The following is a 6000-nucleotide window of genomic DNA, read 5'->3' on the forward strand; positions in this document are numbered from 1 at the left end:
TTCAAAGACCTTAATTGTAAAGTGACTCTTAATGAATCAAACCAGAAAAATGAAAAGTCCCCTTAAAGAGAGTGCCTCCTAACCTAAGACCCAGAAGAATGAATATGTCAGTATCTCTGAAGAGGGAATGTGTCAAGGGGAGTCACAGAGGTAAAACTCACTGCCCACCCAAAAGTCTGGGCAAATGCACCTTGTCAGGAAGAACCAGAACACAGGACAGGTGCAGTGGGGGTGGACACATCAAGCTAGCGGAAGCCAGTGCCTTGTCCTGGTTTTGCACTCCCCAAGCACTTGTGATCAGCCGGATACTCAGAGAACCTACTTCGAGGAAGAGAATGTGCTGGGGAAATGGGTACAGGTATCCTGCCACTCTACAATTATGTGTCTCATTGTGAGTCCAGTCATACTCTTGTCTTCTCTCCTGGTCTCCTAGGAGATGAGTTAAGGCAAGTCAGCCTCTCTGGGTCCTGCCTGACCTAAGACATGGCTGAGATCACTCTTCTTACCTTGCCTGGCAGAGGGCTAGACTCTATATGAATTCACCAAAATCAGTGTCACTTAGTGAAACCTCCTTGTGACCCTGAGAGTTCCTCAAATATCCCATGACAGCCTATGGAATGTGTATTATGGACTTCATCAAAGGACTGGAGATCTGAATTGTATAACAAACAATTTCAGCTAAATAGCTCTCACTCGCTAATATTACATTTCTACTTTGTGCTGTGTACCTTTTTCATCTCTAGAGATAACAGCAAAAAACAATCCCACCTCTGTGGAGCTTACATTTTAGTGGGGGAAAGAGACAATAAAAACAGCGGCTTATAAAGTGAGGTCAGTGCAAGCAGAGAAAAGGAACAGAGTGGGATGTCATCGAGAGGATGGTCTGAGGAGGCCCCTCGGAGGACAGCATGTTTGATCCAACCAAGGATGTAGTGAGAGGGAGCCACAGGGATATGTGTGGGCCAAGGATTCCAAGCAATAGCCCCAAAGCAGACTGCACTTGGCAATGAAGAGCGAAGTGAGGGGGCAGGGAGGTCATGAGGGGTCAGACTATATAAGGCCTCTCAGGCTGGGTCAGGACTTTGCCTTCCACCCTACATGAGATGGCAAGGCCTTGGAGGGGATCTGACATCTGTTTGAAAAAGATCCCCCTGCTGCTATGTTAAGAGCAGTCGCAGGAAGGAGCCTCCAAGGGACTGGTGACAGCAGCAATCCAGGTGGGAGACAGTGGTGTCTTGGGCCAGGACACTAGTGTTGAAGGGGTGAGAAGCAGGCGGACAGGATATGTTGCAAAAGTTGGGCCAGTATGATGCTCTGGTGAACTGAGCGAGGATAAGGAAAAAAAGAGCCAAAGGTGACACCAGGTTTGGGCCCTGAGCAACTGGAAGGATGGAATTGCTGATCCCTGAGATGGGCCTCCAGAGCAGCAGTGGAGGGGAGGGGCGAGTGTGCTTAGAAATTGGATTGGCCTTGCTTTCAACATTCTGGTGGAGGGGAGAGAGGGTTTCAAGGAGGAAATGATGAAATGCTCAGAGAGGTCAAGTAGGATTTGACAGTTGGATTTGGAGGTCTTGAAGGTCACTTGGTAACCTTGATCTAAAGAGGGACAGGATACTGGGGCCATGGCTGGAGGAGGCTGCAGAGGTCAAGGAAGTTTTCTGCATTTTAATCTGTTTCAGTCTCGTTTTCTGTTTTGTTTGTTTTTAAAGATTTTATTTATTTATTCCACAGAGAGAGAGAGCACAAGTAAGCAGAATGGCAGGCAGAGGGAGAGAAAGAAGCTGGCTCTCTGCTGAGCAGAAAGCCCGATGCAGGGCTCGATACCAGGACCCTGGAATCATGACCTGAGCCGAAAGCAGCCGTTTAACCAGTTGAGCCACCCAGGCGCCCCTCGTTTTGTTTTGAAATGTAGGAGCTAGTACATTAAGTTGGAAGCGAAGGGTGATGATCCAGAAACAAGGGAGAAACCTGGCTGTGAGAGAGAAGAGCAGTTCTAGGAGCAGCATCTGATGATGTGAGACAGGGTAGCATCCAGGCACAAGTCAGGAGTTGGTCTTAGATGGAAGCACAAAAGGGAAACAGAGCTAGTTTGTAGCAGGAGGATAGAACGGCTCTTTGGATTGCTTGGGTTTTCTCAGTGAACTAAGAAGCAAGGTCATGGAATGTATCCATCATGAAGGCAGGGAAGGTAAGTATTATGAAGGCTAATGACTTCAAACTTGCAGATGTGTTCTGTTTACTTAGTGTCTTTGATTAAAGTATCAGGGTCAAAAGTAGTGCAGGGAAGCAAAAGAAGAGGTAATTGGATGTCACCAAAATGAAGAGGTTTTGTGCATTCAAGGACACCTGTCAAGAGAGTGAAAAGACAAGCCACGGAATAGGGGAAAATATTTGCAAATCATATATCTGATAATGGTCTTGCATGAAGAATATATAAAAACTTGTACAGTTCAATAGCAAAAAGACAAATACGAAGTGAGCAAAGGACTTGAACGTACATGTCTCCCAAAGAAGATATACACATGGCCAGCAGGCATGTGTAAACATACTTAGTCACAGTGTGACACACTTCAGACCCATTAGCATCACCAGCATGTGCACACACGCGCCCCCCACGTGCACAGACACAATAACAAGCTTAAGTATGCAGAGAAATTGGAATCCTGTATCGCTGGTGGGAGTGGCAATGATGCAGCTACAGCGGAGATGGTCAGAAGTTCCTCAGGAAGTTAAACATAGAATTACAGTGTGACAGCAATTCCGCTCTAGGTATCTGCCCCCCCCAAAATTGACACCAGCTGTTCAAACAAGAACCTATACACAAATATGCATAGCAGCATCTCACGGTATCTAAAAGATGGAAATGACCCAAATTGTTCCTCGACGAATGAATGGTTCAAGACCCTGTGGTTCATTTGTACAGTACAATATTATTCAGCCATCAAAAGGATGAAGCCCTGATCCATGCTACGGCATGAGCCTTGGAGACATGCCCATGAAAGAAGACACGAAAGGCCACATATTGAGTGATTTTGTTTATGTAAATATCCAGAAGAAACAAATCTGTAGAGACAGGAAGCAGACTAGTGGTTGCCAGAAGCTGGGTTGAAGGACTAGTACAGGGTACAGGATTTCCAATGGGGTGAAGGAAAGGTTCTAAAACTAGGTAGTGATAATGCTTGTCCCAGGCTGTGTGAACCAGGCCAACACCATCTTGGGCAAATGCTGACAGTGGACAAATGGACAACTCTTCTTGAGCTCAAGCCTTCACTCACATTCTTTCCTTTTGTTTAACATCCTTAAGCGCACCCTTAGGGCATAAGGTCCATGATCTGCCCTGGAAAGAGGACTCTGACACACACCTATTCTTTGTTGTTGTTGTTCTAAAGGGGGAGGGTGCAAAGAAAGAGGGAGGGAGAGAATCTCCAGCAGGCTCCACCCCCAGTGGAGCTCAGTCTCACAACCCTGAGATCATGACCTGAGCAGAAATCCAGAGTCAGAAGCTCAACGACTGAGCCACCCATGTGCCCCAACAGACACCTGTTCTCCGACTGGGTGGACTTCCAGCCCCTAGGGCTATAAGAGCAGCTCTTAAGGTGGGGGGGTTGGGGACCTACTGGTCTAAGGACTACCCTGAGACATACTTCTGTCCATAAATCTCCTTAATAAACCATTTCTTGTCAAGCTGGGCTTGTCAGCCTTTTTCTTTGGTCCTCCTGCTCCCTCAGCCCTAGGAAATCGTTTTGCATATACCTCCCTTTCATGGAATAAATACAACTGATGCACCTAGTGCCACCGACTTGTATGCTTTAAGAAGGTCGCAGTGGATCCTTGAGGAGAACACAGGCAGCAACCTCTTCGACCTCAACCGCAGCAACATCTTCCTAGGAACATCGCCAAAGGCAAGGGAAGCAAGGGCAAAAATGAACTATTGGGATTTTATCAAGATCAAAAGCTTTTGCACAGCAAAGGAAACAGTGAAAAAAAACAAAAGACAACTGACAGAATGGGAGAAGATATTTGCAAACGACATATCAGATAAAGGGCTAGTGTCCAGAATCTATAAAGAACTTAGCAAACTCAACACCCAAAGAACAAATAATCCAGTCAAGAAATGGGCAGAAGACATGAACAGACATTTCTGCAAAGACATCCAGATGGCCAACAGACACATGAAAAAGTGCTCCATATCACTCGGCATCAGGGAAATACAAATCAAAACCACAATGAGATACCACCTCACACCAGTCAGAATGGCTAAAATTAACAAGTCAGGAAATGACAGCTGCTGGCGAGGATGCGGAGAGAGGGGAACCCTCCTACACTGTTGGTGGGAATGCAAGCTGGTGCAACCACTCTGGAAAACAGCATGGAGGTTCCTCAAAATGTTGAAAATAGAACTACCCTATGACCCAGCAATTGCACTGCTGGGTATTTACCCTAAAGATACAAACGTAGTGATCCGAAGGGGAACATGCACCTGAATGTTTATAGCAGCAATGTCTACAATAGCCAAACTATGGAAAGAACCTAGATGTCCATCAACAGACGAATGGATAAAGAAGATGTGGTATATATACACAATGGAATACTATGCAGCCATCAAAAGAAATGAAATCTTGCCATTTGCGACGATGTGGATGGAACTAGAGGGTATCATGCTTAGCGAAATAAGTCAATCGGAGAAAGACAACTATCATATGATCTCCCTGATATGAGGGAGAGGAGATGCAACATGGGGGTTAAGGGGATAGGAGAAGAGTAAATGAAGCAAGATGGGATTGGGAGGGAGATAAACCATAAGTGACTCATAATCTCACAAAACAAACTGAGGGTTGCTGGGGGGAGGGGGGTTGGGGGGGTGGGGTTATTATGGACATTGGGGAGGGTATGTGCTATGGTGAGTGCAGTGAAGTGAGTAAACCTGGCGATTCACAGACCTATACCCCTGGGGAAAAAAATATGTTTATAAAAAATAAAATTTAAAAAAAAATGGAAAAAAAATAAAATAAAATAAGTTAGTGTTAAAAAAAAAAAAGAAGGTCGTAGTGGTAAATGTTATGTTGTATGTATTTTACTATAATAAAAAAAAAGTGCAGTTATATTCAAATTACATTATTTAAAGAGATGAAATATATATTTTTTTAAGATTTTATTTATGTATTTGAGATAGAGTGAGCAAGAGAGATCAAGTAAGAGCAGGGGGGTGAAGGGGCGAGGGGGACAGAGGGGAGAAGCAGGCTCTCCCCTGAGCAGGGAGCCTGACTCAGGGCTCTATCCCAGGACCATGGGATCATGACCTGAACCAAAGGATGACACTTAATGGACTGAGCCACCCAGGTGCCCCAAGATGAAATATATTTTAATACATTTCTCATTCAGTGTAACTTCTCATAGTGTATAATTCTGGGACTTATGGGATTTTTCAAGCTGGAAAAGACCATAGGGATTGAATGCTTATGGCTATATTATAAAGTTTGTTGAAAATATTTAACTTTTAATTACCACAAATACTGGGATTATTTATTCTGTTATGGCATTTTTTTCTACCAAGAGGTTTATAATTCTCTCTATGACTCATTGCTTAAGATACTGACCCTGAACTCAAAAATTTACCTACTGGAAACCAGTGACATCTGACTCAGCGTGAGTCACCAAAGCATAAACCATTTTCATTTCTTTCTGACACCATTGGCACTAGGGCAATAGCAAACTATGTAAAGTCATTAGCCTACATGTTCAAATAATATACAGTCTGATTCTCTTCATGCTATAAATTACTGTAAATCCAAGTGTGTAGAACACTTTGACTAAGAATGAAATGTTCTATCAATATTTGTCCTATGAACTATACACAGATACTTCATCAATTTACCTTTAAAATATGGTTCTTTAACAAAGTCACTCATTGCCATCAGCTTTTTATAATGCTTCTACTTAATAAAGTATTGCCCCCCCCAAAATTATAAAGTATTAAGAAAAAATAATAAAGTCTTTGCT

The sequence above is a fragment of the Lontra canadensis genome, unplaced genomic scaffold (genome assembly GCF_010015895.1).
Source record: "Lontra canadensis isolate GAN:19392208 unplaced genomic scaffold, GSC_riverotter_1.0 scaffold98, whole genome shotgun sequence".
Taxonomy (NCBI): Eukaryota; Metazoa; Chordata; class Mammalia; order Carnivora; family Mustelidae; genus Lontra; species Lontra canadensis.